Source organism: Pocillopora verrucosa, chromosome 1, assembly GCF_036669915.1.
Source record: "Pocillopora verrucosa isolate sample1 chromosome 1, ASM3666991v2, whole genome shotgun sequence".
Lineage (NCBI taxonomy): Eukaryota > Metazoa > Cnidaria > Anthozoa > Scleractinia > Pocilloporidae > Pocillopora > Pocillopora verrucosa.
In genome coordinates, this window is record NC_089312.1 from 13,070,604 (window position 1) to 13,087,011 (window position 16,408).

The 16,408-nt window shown below is 38.4% G+C and overlaps 1 long non-coding RNA gene across 2 annotated transcripts in view; it reads right to left on the minus strand.

Moving 5' to 3' along the window:
* Positions 1-8,429: 8,429 nt before the first annotated feature.
* The window catches only part of LOC131796134 (uncharacterized), a 30,753-nt gene continuing 22,774 nt past the window's right edge, over positions 8,430-16,408 (minus strand). For both annotated transcript variants that reach the window (XR_009341088.2, XR_009341089.2), the window contains exons 3-5: positions 10,795-11,975; positions 10,243-10,480; positions 8,430-9,552 (exon numbers count right to left, since the gene is read on the minus strand). This is a non-coding gene — a long non-coding RNA (uncharacterized lncRNA). The remainder of the gene's footprint in view (positions 9,553-10,242; positions 10,481-10,794; positions 11,976-16,408) is intronic.

Here is a 16,408-nt window from a genome sequence, read left to right on the forward strand (position 1 = left end):
GTGATGACACACGACTTCGTTGGTGAACATTGTTGTGCCATTTGGGGAGCCAAACGTTTCTTAACTGAAACTGTAAGTAATCAAAGCATCTTGGTTTATCGTGCTAAAAAGACTTTTGTATATAATGGAGTTGTATGGAAGCAGAAATAAGTCAAGAGTTGCGATGGTTTGCGATGATTTATGAACAGCTCCGAGTATTGTAAATGGTCAAGCCGGACCTTGTGAACACTTTTCAAGTGAACATGGCAATTTGAAACAAAAATAATGGAAACATCACTCCTTAATCACTGGTTTCAGAAGGTAAGGGTAACATATTGAGTTTCTGATAAAGCACAGCTCAAAGCGGTAAGATTTTGAAGAAATTATGGCTTCGATAATAATTTGAAGAAATTATGGCTTCGATAATAAAAGAATAATTGGATTATCTGCGGTTGTTTACACGGCGGCGTTGCGATTTGCACGAAATAGATCGGGCTATTTCTTCGCAGTAATTAAGAGCCCCAAATTAATTTTTATATCCTTGAAAAGAACATCGTTTCCAATTTTCAGAAATGCTCATCTCAAGTGATTCCGAGTTATACCGAGTAGGAAAAATTCTTATTGAAAAACTGCTCCAAAATGAAATTTTTAATCAATCAAATTTTGGCGATTTTCAAATATTCGCCAATAATTCATAGTTATGTCAATGATCCCGTTATTAGATTCAAATCATTTGTTAATACCTCGTATACAAATAGATAATATTCGGAAAGACTTGCTTTCTTTTGCGCTTTTGAAGAATAAGGTTTTTGTTGCCCTACTCGTCGGCTTCATTTCGGCCACTGTTATGGCGGTTGGGGCTCGATATAGTGTTTGGTGTTTTTCTAGAAAATAAAAACAGTTCTGAACAAAAAAATTATACCACGTTTATAGACTTACCCTAAGGTATCTTTGAGCGAAGTATGAAGGAAGGGCTTTTTCTAGGCATGTGCCACATTTTTTTGATTTCACGCGGTCTCCAGAAAAATTCTCTCTTAACAAAACTTCTCGAAATGTGCTATTAATGATGGTGCCGATACAAATTTATGGTTCATAATTACCTAGGAAATTCCTAGATTGTAACTCGATGAATTCAACAGAAAATATCCAGGAAGGTTACAGAAACGGACTCGTGAATCCTCAAAAACTCCTCTTGAATTCGAAAACTGTAAGAAACAATTATTTACGCTAACCATGTGCCTATCAGCGTGGTAGTGACCTGAAGTTATCACAGCTCGGACGCTTCTTGCAAAATGTTATTACTATCAGTTTCAGAGATTGATTCTTCAGTTTCCAGCATTTGGAAAAAAATCATCGTATCGCAAGAATGTACATCATAACCTAAGCATTAAGTACGCCTCGAGATGTTGAGTGAAGAGAAAGTGGCGAAATGTTTTGTGAGACAAACCATTTCCTGGAGTTCAAACGAATCGAGTAGAATCATGAAAACATAGCACTGAAAAGTACCATGACCAAACAATAAAATTCACTCCTTGCAGTAGGACTAACTCCATTTTACTCCTGAGTTTGTTTGCATCACACATTTGCAGTCCGTAATTTTTGATGTGTTCTCACATGACAGTATTGTCAAAATCAAACTACCGCCTCAGTGTTAATGAAAACAAGAACATCGCCGACTTAATCTCAATTTATTTTAATTTTGAAAAAGACCATTACTTCGTTTGTAAGGTACAGCCGTACGATAACTTCTTTTCCCTTAACACCACGACTGTACTAAACATTCCAAACAATAGGACAATAAATAACTTGAGGAATACGAACCTTTTGATAAAAAAGGGTTTGAATTTTTCTGAGCCTTAGCGTGAGAGATAACCCAGATAAGACACGACTAACCTCCTCCTCTTTCATGGATCCTTTGTAATTCGCTTCTATTTGTTGAAGACCTCTTTTCAGTCTGTTTTCTAGACCTTGTATTTTATTCTCACGTTGCTCTTTGCTAAATTTTCGCCTTCTTACTTGTGCCTTTTCTTGTTCTCTTTCGCGTTCCTCTTGCCGTACTGTGCCTATATCAGCGTCCTCTCTAACTTTCTTTCGCGTTTTCTCGACTCGCTTTACGCCTCTTACTTCTTGCTCTCTTTGGTCGCTCTGTCTCTCTCTTTGCAATCCTTTTTTTACTCAAAATCCTTTCTCCACGAACTTAAATTATAACTATTTTCTCCGGTTGACAAAGCTTTCGCAAAATACTGAGAATTACTGCTCAACTATAACCTCACCAGTAGGATTTTCAAGTGGTCATCTGCTCTCTCATGTTTGTTCGCTGGTTCAACCTTTGCCTCTCTAATCTGTGTGTGATTCCTCCGAACTGGTCCCATTAAGGTGCTAACATTGCAAGACCGTGGTGCCGTACTTCCAATAACTTTACCATATATTCAAGGTTGGTGCTTATTTGCAGGCCTGGGTTTCACGAACACTTTTCCCCTCTTTAAAAATTCTTTAAGGGGCTGCAAGACCCTCTTGTTGTACTGAGGCCACTGATCTTCGCCTTCTTTCTGTAAGTTTTCATACTCCAGACTAGGGGACGCTGCCTGATGGGTGAGTTGGTGGTCTGCCGTATGGATGATATCTTGAGTCTTCTTGACATGAGACGCTTAGCTGGTGAGTAGTAGTAACCCTGCTGAGGCGTGTTTCTGTACGCTTGGAGAGCCAGATAAGGAACCTCTTTGCGAGGTTTCTTCAGGATGTTCTTGGCAATTTTAACTGCTGACTCCACTTTCCCATTTCCCCGGCTGTAATGAGGTGATGATTTGACTATGGTGAAACCATATTCTTGAACGAATCTTAAGTACTCGTGAATCTCGAATTGCAGGCCATTGTCTGTTATCAACTCATCTGGGATGCCATGGCGAGTAAACTGTCTCTTCATTGCTCTGATCACTGAGTTAGCCGTGGTGTTTCCACTGAGGAAGTCAAGTTCTATGTAATCACTGTAATGGTCGACCATTACGAGGTAGTTATATCCGTTTAACTGGAAGAGGTCAGCACTTATTTTTGACCACGGTCTAGTTGGTATTGTGTGAGATTTCGGTTCTTGTGGTCTCTCGCTAACGTAGTGGGTAGAAAGTCCACATGAAAGGCATTTTTCCATGATTGCTGCTTGCATTCCAGGCCGAAAGAGAGACTCGTGCGCTCTTCTTATGCTGTTGTCGACCCCCTAGTGCGCTTGTGTATTTTCTGCAACATCGCTTCTCGTAACGGAGAAGGGACAATAACTTAATGAGATTGATAGGCTACTCCATCGTAAACAGAAATTTCGTCTCTGAAACTCCAATACTGCCTTAGTTGCTCTGGCTTTTCCTTTCTTTCTGCAGGCAACCCATTAGTTTTTAAATTGCACAGGAATACCAGGAAGGGATTTTCACTGGTCTCAGTCTTGTTTGATTCGTTGCGTGGTTTCAGATGTGAATTTGTTTGGCTCAATATCCATCTCAGCTAATTCCACGCGGAACAGTTCGTATTCTTTCTTAGCACTGGTTGTTGAAGGATGATCAATGACAGGTGCACAAGATTGAGTGTCGGCGACGTAAAGTTCCTTTCCTTTCTTATATCGAATTGAAAATTGATATCTTTGTAGCTTGCGCATCATTCGCTGCAGTCGTTGAGGGGCTTTGCAGAGAGGTTTCTCGAGGATTGTCTCGAGCGGTTGATGATCTGTGTGTACCGTGATGTCGTGTCTTCCGTATAAGTACTGGTGCCTGTTTTCCATGCTAGAGACAATTGCGAGGCACTCCTTTTCAGTTTGAGCGTAATTCTTCTCGGTGCTGGTCAGTGTGTGGGTTGTGAAGCAAACAGGCTGATCGTTTTGTAACAGTGCGCCTCCGATTGCATCTTCAGACGCGTCCACTTGCGGAGTTACGGGAATAATAGGGTCGTAGTAGCGTAGTACAGTCGCTGATGCAAGGAGGTTCTTTGCTGAACTGAGTGCATTTTCATGATTCTTCGACCACAGCAATTCAGGGGTCTCTTTCGCCAAGTCTCTCAGTGGAAGAACTGTTTCCGACAAGTTGTGGCAGAACTTGCTTAGGTACTGGCACATTCCAAGAAAACGCTGTACCCCAGCCTTGTCAACGGGTGTTGGCATCTTTGTGATTGCGTCTACCTTGCTGGGTCCGGGCGCTTGTGCCCCATGAAAATGACAGAAGGAGATTTTAACTGAAACTTTTTCGCAGACAGTCGGAGATCATGGTTACTGCACTTCTCTAATAGGCACGTGAGATTTTTATCGTGGTCCACTAGTCAAGTTCTCTCCGGTTTAAACCAAGATGACTTCGAATACACCGTTTCCAGAATTCAAAACAACAGGAGATGAAAAGCACGACCTAGAAACATTCATCGTAGATTTGATAGATCACTACACTGAAAACGCAGAATTGGTACGATACATCAAAAGAAAGAGAATAAAACTGATAAAACTATGGCATACATTATCATTATCTCCTGCGGCTAGGACGGTGTACAAATGCAGTCTGGCACTACGCGAAGCCGATCTGAAGAAATCTCACAGTGTTGTGAGAGAATATTGTGGCGCTAGCATTGGAGTGTCAGGGGAACGACAAAAGTATCTACGCCTACTGCAACAAGAAAACAAGTAATTGCGTCATGGGAGACGAGGATATGAAATCAAGAAGCACAATGTGAACACAAGACTTTGCGGACGAACTCATGACGGACCAGTTTATCGCCGGCTTAACGTCAGATGCCTTTCGAGTTAATCGGAGAAGGGCATAGACATAACAAGAAAAAGTCAAGTTACGAGAAGTGGTAGTGAGGTGATAATTACATAGTGCAACGCGAGTATGCGCACTTCATTATCAGCTGCCAGTGTTTTCTGGCGCACATTAATGAGGTATCCAAGCTACTTACGCAATTACGCCTGCGCATTTCCTTCTTCCTCACCTTCTATTACGCAATGGCTAAGTATTGCCCGCAATGCAGTTGGCCGCGCATGCTAATACTAGCACCTTGTGCAGTCGGTCGTAAGTCCAAATTTTTCCGGCTTGATGGGTTACTACTATTTCCTATAATCATGGGGCTACGCTGCGCACGTGCGAGCTTCGCTATTACTCGTTGTTTAATAGAGTGGTTTGGTTTGAAGGATTCTATCTGTTAAATTATACCGTTATTAACTATGCTCTGTTCTGTTGTAAAGCTCACAGGAAGCGGCTAGAGTACGAAAGACTTATAGGGAGAAACAAGAGACGTAGTCGAGTACTTCTAAGGTAGTAACTCAACTCTCAGCTTAATTCGCGGTGTTCCGATGGTTGTCCAGATCCCAACAACAGTAGTACCCTCGGCCATAACAATTTATGAAGGAGCTGTACTCACATTGTCGTAATGCAAGTGGACTTTGAGAAAATAATAAAGATCTCGTGTCCTTGAATTTCCTAAGATTTGCTAGTCCGCTAAATATATTAGTTCCCTTCCTAGTGCCTGTTAATAAAAAAAAAATTTTAAGACCAGATTTGAGATAGAGGAAGAAAACACAAAATTGCAAATAGCGAGGAAACTGCCTCCGTAACCCCTATTCTTTTCGGCTTCTAATGGATTGGCAGGACAATTTCCACAAATTGTGAAAATTTTGAGATTTCACCGAAACAAATTGAAGAAAATCAAAGGCAAATCCAAATTATAGACGGCAAGCGCCTCCCTTCGTGGAGCCTTAGCTTAATAACGAAAATCATTTTGATAATATTTACTATAGCAAACGATAGTCCGAACCTTGCTCATTGCCTTTTGATGGCTTTTAGTGACCTTGAAAAGCAAAAACGTAAATTTCTTTTAGAAAAACAATACGCCGGTGCGAGCGCCAACAACAGCGCCAACGAACAAAAAACCCTTGAGAGCCTCCTTAAAATGGATAAAGAAAATACAGGATAGAATTACAGCTTAATTTAACGAGTTTGGAATAATTCCATAAAGATCACAAAAAATAGGACTTAAGAAAATGCTGTGTTGTTTGTTGATCCTTCGTTTGCACGGTAAAAAAATCTTAAAAGTAGTGTAACGCTTACTTCGGATCGTTGCGTTTTGATTTATGTCGACGTCTGTAGTGAAGATCTTCATGAGGCCTAAGGTTACGGCGCTATCTGGCACTCTAAGGGAAAAAGGAATCCGGTTGGACATGAAAACTATGATTTAGAATAATGCTCCACCGTTTGACTCTTTTCTGAACCAATTAAATGACTTTTCGTTTCTATTTATAATAAGAACACATGGAATCAAGCCTTAGATGCTCAGCGTTCTGGGTAAACACAGCAGCTTGATTATGTCCTCTGGTTCTTTGCTTTATTTTTGTGAACCCAGCAGGCTTAGCAGTTAGATTTGTTCCTGGTATCTGCTCAGACGGCTGGGTTTAATAAGAAAAACAGTGCATCAAAGGAACGAGTCTAAGTAGCTATTTTTTTCCTTGTCACTTAAGCTGCACAAATGCTACTTCATTTACTGATATTTGTAATGAAAATAAGTGACAATTCATTCAACACACATGCAAACGGTATACCTACTGTATTGTCCAGAATCACGATCAGTACATAACACATAATAATACACAATAATTTACTAACAATAATCCAATTCACAGATCGTATTAGACGTTTTTTAAAACATTAAAATACATGGTATCACCATAGAAAATATTAAAAGGGTTTTACGGCTGAGTAATTCGCTTTTTTTAATACTTCCCCCAAGTTGCGAACTGGTCAGGTTATCCAGCTTGTTTGGCTTTTAAATTTTGTCGGTGAACCCTGACACGTTATAACCCTTGTGAGATGTTGTGCGACTTCAATGAGGGCTACAATTAGTTCGCACAAACAGAATTGAAAGTTTTTTTTAAGTCCACTTCTTTCTTGAAACATTCAGAGTTATCAGCTCATTAAGTTTCCGGTTTTCATTGTATCAGTATGATGATCCAAATGGGCCGGTGGCTTTTACGGCTAACCGGTTGGGCTATTTTCGCATTTTCAGACCTAACGGCTAAATCTTTTGGCCATTTTACGGCTACCAGTTAACCCCTTTGAGACTCTCTTCTATCCCAATGTTTCCCTTGTCTTCCATCTAGCGAATTTTCTTACAACAGAAGTCTTTTCTATTGTTTATGACAGTCTCCTGTTTACTCCAAATAATGGATACAAGCATAAAGGCGGACTAATCATCTCATTTATCCCTGAAATCAGATCAAAGGAAGGAATTAATCTTTCAATATCGAATCCCTCAGTTGTACCATCCACTGCTGCCATCCATGCTTTGACTGAACCGATCCAGCGGCGATCTATTTGCTTGTCATACATTTAATTCCCTTAACCTGATTTGGATTTTATTTCCCAAGCACGAAATTTTCCTTCAATAGATCGCAGGAGTTAAAATAGACTATATTTTTAACTGGTCTACGGCAGCTGGTCTACTGCAGTCTATTACTATAGTCTCCTTAAAGCTAGCTAATGTGTCGATCGTGTAACTAGCGAATAGCACGTATGGTCATCGACTTCGTCAATCAGTGGTTCTCAAAGAATCTCGTAAGTGCTTATGCAAAATTGTTGGTTTTCTAAGGCGACTTATGCAAACAGATAAAAACATGTGTGATAAAAAAGTGCTGTAGGGAAATTTGAAGGATGAAACATCTTGAAACTGTGTTAAATTTTAGCACAGAAGTATTTTACATACCTTGAATAATGCCAAGAAAGTAAATTTAGATGTGACTAAGAACATGGAAAGTGAAATTATTCAACAATTGATGTAAACAATCTCATTTGACTCCTCTTGGTTAGAACTTAAAAACTCAATCTAGTTCCACAGTCAGAGTCCTGTAAACCAGGATTTTGAAAAGCAGAGAGTCACACAAGCAACACTTATTGTTGTATCGCTGAGATTAACATAACCCGAACCACGCCGCTTGAATCCCCTTTAGTGGAAGTGGCTCAGAACAGTAGGAGATATTTCATTATGGTAAGATTAAGCTACATTGGAGATTTCTAGTATTTTTAGGCCAGTGAGGTAAGAACGACAAAGGCAATCCTTCCGAAAATAAAAGAAATATTCCTTCGATATATTCCTCTTGAATATATTACCTAAAAGTTGCTGTCTCCTGCTTGGTGGGGGAAGAATAAAAATCTAAAATAAGATAGGTATTGGCCAAAACTCTTTTTCGTATTATGTCTTCTACTCCCTGTTGTTCAAGAATAAAAAGTCCTGAATCTACCTTACCCCGGAAGATTGAACTGAGTATATAAGGATGGAAACTTGGACTATTTACCTCAAATATACAATTGTCAAAGCTGAGTTAACGAAAATTTACAAACTGAGAAATAGAGAAGTAGAAGGCTCATGGCAGGTACGCAAAAAAATCCTGATTAAATTATCATGATAATTATAAATTTATTATTAGTTTGGTTGTCTGTTTATTTTGATGAAATGTTTAATTTGTGCTCCATCAAAAGGTATGATGAACTCAAATTGATATGTGTTTAAGCAGATACTTAGAAACCAGAAATTCTTACTGAGCTTGGTATTTTGTAGATAAAACTTTTAATTAGCGAAATTAATTTGGTTTGTATTTAAAAAAATATTTTTGAAATATTTTCAGGTCATCCAATAAAACTCTTTTCTTTTTCTTGTCTTGTGTTGCTTTTGGTCATGCTGGTCAATACTTCTGTACGCGCCAATTGTCTTCGGTCGAGACGATGTTCCAGATCCTCCGCACTCCACCGTCATGGGCGAAGGACCATCGACTTTCTGGTTGTATCGTCACAATTTTTGGCCAGTCTGACATCCAGAACATTGACGTACTCGGTAAGATATACGATACTCTTACTCTGTAAGTTTTCAAGTTTGCAAGTTTTGGTGGTAAAAATGAAACTGCACATAGTTTAAAAGAAATCATCATGCCTCTTCTGGGTTATTAAAAATGATTCTTACTGACTGAATGACAGAAACTAGAAGTATTTATTTTTCTGCACTATATTTAACTCGTTCAAAACCATGACGCCTCAACGTTTGCCGTTTCAGAATTTTCAGTCCAAAATCATGGATTCATGTGACTCAGCCTGTGCCCCTTTGTCGCGTGAAGTAAAAGCAGACTTGAACTTAACTACCTCAAGTTGCACTAATGTCTCGGTAAGCAACGAAGTTGTAGAGTTTTGTCTTAATTTTCTCATCGTGTGAATCCGATATGAGCTCGAATGATTGCACTATTCGATTTGAACAAATTATAATGGCTAAATCAAACTTAAAAGAATGCAATTAATTACCAAGCATCACATCGTGGACGGACAGGTCTCCCCTCTCTCGGTCGGGAGATGTTAAAGTTTTCACATATACTCCTTGGGGTTGAAAACGGTAGTCTGTTACCTCCCAGGGTATTTCCACCTCAGGAACGTTATTGCGTTGAGTACCATTTAAGCCAGCCTCAATCAAAGTTGCCAGTAATCAACACTTGTATAATGATTCCTTTGTTTTAGGCCATCTCACACTACTGGTTCCTTATACCAAGTTCTCAATAGGACTGAAACCTAACTTGATAATCTGCTTGATCATAAACATAAAGGAAACGATAATCAGTCAACGAGGAGTTCTCGGAACAGGCTAGGGTTGTCCAGCCACAACATAAGTTTCTGTAGGTTTCCTTTACTCATCTGGCTATCCTGTTATGATATGAATTGCAGTACACGTAAAATTTGACAGTTTTTTTTGCAATTCCATTTACTCAGACAAGTATAGTTCTGGAATTTCACCGAAGAATGTCTCAAGGGTACAGCCATTTGCTTAGAGAATTATTGGGAGAGCTATCACATCTTAAAAACTTGACAACTCCTTTAGCAGACCTCACTTTTCTGCAAGATTATGTGCAGAATACGATAAACAAGTTGGCTACAAAGGCAGTTAAAATTGTAAGTCTCATTCATGTGATTCAGAATAATACTTCTTAATGGCTAATACAAGTTAGGAATCATGCTGGGTTTGAAGGTAGGAACTTAAACAAGGATTATCGCTACTGCCGTAAAGGTTATTGTCACTTTATTCTTAAAGTAATGAGGCTTTGTAAGGATATTTCAGGCCGTTCTGTTTATGGCTTTGTTACCTACGAGCCTTTTTTACTTTAGCAGGCAGTAGTCTTTCACAGCATACTCTTGACCTTATGGCATTAAAACAACTTTGAATAATTCCTGAAAGCAGGAGATAAAATCGTCAAAGATTACTCCAGTTATACCATACCCCGTTAGTCCAGCTCTTTTGTAAAAATGGTTTCCATGTCTTGACAATTTCAACTTCCATATCAGGATCGGAGACTCAAGGGTCTTCCACCGCTAAACACTACGGCTTACCAGCAGCAGCTCTCCTCAACCATGCGCAAGAACAGTCTTCACTCTCAGTCTGCCTACAAAGTGATGCACCTTGCACAGTGTGTATTAGCTGACTTGCATGAAGCATCCACTCAGATGATCATCGATTTCTTTAAAATCAAAAGTGGTTGGTAAAAGACATTGAAAAGTGGTTGTTGTGTTCCTTCAAACAATGAAATCACATTAAATTGATGTTAATCCGACCCTTTGACTCAAGAAGAGCCCAATATTCGTTCTGAAATTCACCGAATGGCAAGACATCACACTCTTTTAGACAGCCATATCACACTCACTTTGATTAGTTAAAGGACTCAATTCCTATAACGAGTTAAATATATCAAGATTTTCTCTTTGCACAGTTTTTTTCTTAGAAAACAAAATATTTTGTTTTATTATTGAGGAAAATCGTCGACTTAAGTTTTACCTTTGACTTTAAATTTGCTCCTCGTCAGTAAGATCGAAAAGGCAATAGACAAATGGTTAGTCAGTCAGTCAGTTAGTCCGTCAGACAAACAGGGACGGTCAGGCAGTCAGAGAGTAAATCGGACAAACGTTCTGTCGGTCAGTCAGCCAGTCAGTCAGACAGACAGTCAATCAGGCAGACAGGCAGTCAGTCTGATGATCGATTGGTCGGTCAGTCAGTCAGTAAGTCTGTCTGTGTCTGTCTGTCCGTCCGACAGACAATCAGACAGACTGACAGACAAACAGACAAATAAACTATCAGTTAGTAGATCAGTCAGTCAGTAGTCGTTCAGTCAGTTGATAAGTTAGCCATTCTTCAATTAATCAGCAGAAACCTAATTATCGTATGTTTAATGTAGTTTTGTGTTTTGGTAACTTTCCGTTTACCTAACACAGGTGGCTTGGCGTCTAATTTTCTGGTCTGGTGTAATGTTGCCATAACGAAGTGTTTACCGGCTCAACTTCAGCCTTCTTGGCCATGTTCAAGGAACAGAGATATGAATGCATCCCTCACTGACGCCTTGATAATGTCTCGTCTATTGATAGAACAAGTCTCTAATCTCCTCCAAAATATGGTAATTTTACTTTTCCTTAAGCATATCTTCTGATACTGTCCGAACACATCATGTCTGAATTGATTTCAAAGAAAACGCTCATTGCATAGATGTAACATTCATTTTTTATGGTGTTTTTGCTTTTAATATCAGTCTCGACGCTGGCCGACGGATCCTTTTCAGGAATCCAACGTTGATTTTTATGTACCTCCTCGGAGATTCAACAAAACCACGATCAGGGTAATATAAGCTAGCTGGTATCATTACAAACGAATCTTTTCATTTTTCCTCAGAAAAGGTATTTAGAACTTCGCAATGAAGGCATTCTTTGTTTATTTGTGCCTTTGAGCGGTACTTTTAATGCAAAACTCACTTGAGTACCCATCATCATCAAACCAACGAAGACCTTATAGGACGGTGTTGTCTCATGAAATCTAACCTTTCTAGACTGTCTGTGTTTCAGGCGGAAGAGCTTCTTGAGGGAAATATTGATATCTTCACAACCTTCATCTCATTGATTGCTAACTCCACACGTCAACTGAAACAATTTCAAGTTGCCAATGGTTCTTTAACAAACAAACTGGAGGATCTGAAAAGGGACGCAATGAAGCTGATAAGCTTCTTGAGAAGAAGCATGGCGCTCATAGTCAGTAGATATCATTACGTTTGCGACTAATATTTAATTTAAATTTAAAATACTTTACCTATAGTAAAACTTAGCCATTAGGACCTCTCAATCATTAACGATCACATCGTTAACAAATATTCCTTAAGAATCTCAGAGGCTGTCGTAGGGGCGACTATCTTTAAATGAATTTAAAAGTTGTTTGATATTCCATCAATTTAATGAAAATTTAATTGATTGAATGCCATAACGCTTAATTCATAATTCCTATCAAATAATTAATTTTAACGAAAGAGAATAACTGAATTAAAAATTGGAAGCTTGAAATGAACTGTAGTGACTTCTCCAAAACTATAAATGGCAGTTCACATAAACTATATTTACTGGCCGTAAAATAATGTACATTGTGACGTTTTCTTGGTTTGCCATAATGGTCGTGTTACGTTTAAGTTAACAAACTTGGACAAGAACAAATATACAGTTTATCAAATCTGTAAATACTGATGTGACAATGCTTTTTTTTATCATTATTTTTCATAACGTCGCGAACAGAGGCACAGCAGTACCAGCAAGCCATCAAGTCAGTCTGTCCAAACCAAAGCCTTAAATACTGGGTCTGTCACCATTCAGCATGTCACTCTACAAACTAAGGTTATCCTGGATGACCTTAGATTAAATTTATTCACTCTGATCACTGACATTTGGAAAATAAAAGGACTTACTTGCAATTGAAGGAAACCCTTTGTGTAATCATTGAAATAGGCTTCATAAAACAGTACGATGAAAGTTATTTAAGTTACTCTATTTAACGTTGTAATAATATAATATTTCACTTCAGGTCAATGTTATGGCATTGATTTGGTTTAAAGTAGTGGTGTTGACGAAATGATTTTATTGTAGCAGTTTTTAGTTTTGTATTGATATTTCCTTTACTTTTGAATAAAATGCTAATAAGTTAAAACTTTGTTTAATTTCTGACTAAGAGATTATTTTTGACGGAAGGAGTTTGAGGAGAGGGAAGCACAATCCAAGTACACTCACAAAATAGGTCCGTGGAGCATACCTAGGATACATACCTAGCTCTACATACCGTGTCGCAAAGTTTTAAAATGCCCACGCTACCATTCGCTCTGACGAAGGGCTAACGCTCGAAACGTCAGCTTTGAAACACTTTACAGTGGCCAAATTACCCTGTTATACTCTCCTACCTACGCAGCACCACAGTTTCTTTAGAAACTTACCCCTTTATCGAGAAATTAGTCTAAAACATACATTTAGCTATAATTATAAAGTTTGATCTGCAAAAGAAAGAGAGGGTGAGTGTGGGGATCAAACAGGATGCCATACCGAGATTAACAGAGCAAGAAAGATAAACCTAGTTTTGGCTTCACTTTCCATAGAGGTCTCCAAAGCTCACTGGCAGAGCGTTTGAGCGCTGAATCCAAAGGTTTGAGAGTCGATTCCTAAAGGAGCCTCAGAATGTTTTCTTTCTCTCTCCAACGCTCGTGTTGAACTTGGTATGAGATTTTGAAAGTATCCTCTGTAGCTTATTTTTCTCTTAATTTTTCTCCCTCACTGGGGAATATGTTGTATATCGAACGGGTTGATGTGTTCATCGAGGAGAATATGTTTGACTACCGCTGGAATCTAAGCACATTATTCTTATCAAATGAACCGATAATTTGGAACATTACAAAGGATCGGTAAATAGCCGCAAAATAATTGAAGTCTCTTTACCAAACAAATACGTCCAGTTCAATCCTTTCGTTAATTCAACTGTTTATGAATATAAAATTTACTACCAGCGCTGATGCAGTCAAGTGCAAGTGATGTTTTAAACAGGCAACAGGTCGATGAATTTTCAGGTTTGCCTCACCGTGACTGGTCGCATTTTATGTGCGCTTGTTGTATCACCTGGTCGCTAAGATAGAAACCAAACAACTAATCGGATAAAATCATCGCGAGTATCAAACTACTCTTGTAGAAAGGGAAAAGTCAGTGCCATAAAAATTCTAGCGTGCGTTGCGTTGAGTAGAATGACTGTCCAAACGATTGGAGTTGTATAGAAAATTGTCCTACAGCTCGCAGAGAACATTATAGACGTCATACGCAGATTTTACCTCCATATGATTTACCAAGAATGCCTGTAAATCATATCAAAGAGGCAAGTTATTCAACTTATTCGGCCGTTGGTTTCTCTAACTTGAAATAAAACAAACGCTGGTGAATCACTGAACGCGGGATAACAAGTACAGGATGTTAAAGTTGTTTTAAAATTAGTAGAATTGCTTCTTACCTCAAAGTTATCATGGACGTAAATTTAGCGATGACAAAAGCGATGGAAGAGGAATCTAGCCGGAAGATGCATCTTAGTTAGCCACTGGAAGTCTGTATCTTATCTCCTTTGCCTTTATACTATTTAATATTTCTTCTTGTTTAGTGTAAAGATAACTCTACTTCTCTCAAAATACGTGTAAGGTCTGCAGTCATGATTGTGCCACCAATGAATCAAGCCTGATAGGAAGAGTAATTAGTCTTTTGTTGAACTCACTGTAATCGGAAGAACCCCGCCTGAAATGCCAACAGCGGACAGACTAAGACTGATTTACCAGCTGGAGATGTATTTTGAGACACAACTTCATCAATAGTTAATGAATTATTAAAAGAAATTTGAAGAGTCAAAAAGATTGACCTGATGTTAAGAACAAGAATACAGACTCTACGAATGTGAACAGTGAGGGTGTTGGAACCCGTATGTATTCTATGAAATTCACTTTGATGGCTTCTTGATACATGCTGAACATAAATTATAAATAAATGAAACGTTTGAGAGGTTTGATGAAAATTGAAAATGCTGGAATGAGAAATTGAAGGGACTCCATTCACGGTTTGGCCACCTGCTCTTATGACTGAAACCGAATAAACTCAAATTAGATTTACTCACCGGATGGTTGGGCTACGTTTACGTAGCAAAAACGTTGTCTACTAAAATGGGGAAGAAAATGTCTAAATTAGCCTCTGAGCTGACAAAGCAGGAACCTTTAGATAAGTATATAAGGATGAACACTTGGACGATCCAGCATTTTCAACTCAAAGTTAAGTGCAAAACAGTCTTCAAGTCACAAAGAGAAGAACAACAGTATCATGATGATAGGTAAGTGGAACATCATCTGCTCCATCATTTGTCGAAAGTGTCGTGAAAGGGACTATTCAGTGAAAGACGTTTTCCATCCAATGCATTTGAAACTTTTTTTCTGTATTGAATTGTAAGCAATAAGGAATGAGAATTAATTTTCTTTTAATTTTGTCCACAAGAATTTCAAGAGTGCTGATTGTACTTTTTGTCCAGGGCAAACCTCTGATTTTTTTTTCTTTTTTCATGTTTATATACTAAATGATCAATGCATTATACTCTAGGAACACGAGAATTTTTTCCTTTTTATGGAATCCTTCTGCTTTTGCTGTTATCACACAAAATTCAAGGCGAGGACGCCTGTAGTTCGGCATCATGCCATCTCCATCAGTCAATCGATCGACTGTCCCGTTCGGCGTATTCTCTCACTAACTTGACTTCTCATGCTGCTAGCTTTATGGTAAGTTGTACGATACTTTTTCATTCTTTAGGCAATTGCAGGATAAATTTGTATTTGTGACATTTATGAACCTGGAGTTTTTGAAACCAAGTCAACGGAAGTTTTAACATTTTTCTCTTTTTTTTTTGAGACTATAGTATCAAACCTAAGCCTTAGTGTAACGCTCTTCTTCAATCTGCACTTTCTATAGTGATAATTCTGATATTTTAAGTCAACTAGGTACCATGTTGTGGCTTAACGTGGCCTATCGTGTTTGAAAATACCCTGTTTGTGAGCAACTCAACAACCCGAAAATTTAAAATTAATTTTCATTAGCTTTACATTTTCACCCTAAAAAGCTCGACATTTTCATTCATCTTGTTTTCCCTTTCGTAAACTTCCATTTAGTGAATTTCAGTCCCTCAAACAGTACAAACTAAATAGACCTATATCCTTTTGTTTTGATGTAGGTTTTCCTAGGATCTCAAATTCTCAAGGAACTGAAAACTTTTTAAAAATTTAAACCTATCATTTACCTTTTTGTTGCAGAAATCTGATTATAACATTTCGGATTACTGTAACCCAGCATGTACTTCCCTGGCTGCTACAATAATGGCAGATATGAACCTCACTACATCCAACTTTGCTAATGAGTCGGTAAGCCGCTATATCCTAAGTTAATGAAGATATTATTGTTTTGCAATGCCCTCATTTCACAGATTGTGCTTCGTCGTACATTCCTTTAAACGTAAAATTTGAGGGTTTCTTTTTAATATTTCTCGGTACTTAGTATTACGATACACTCAGGTATTTTGAAACATTTTA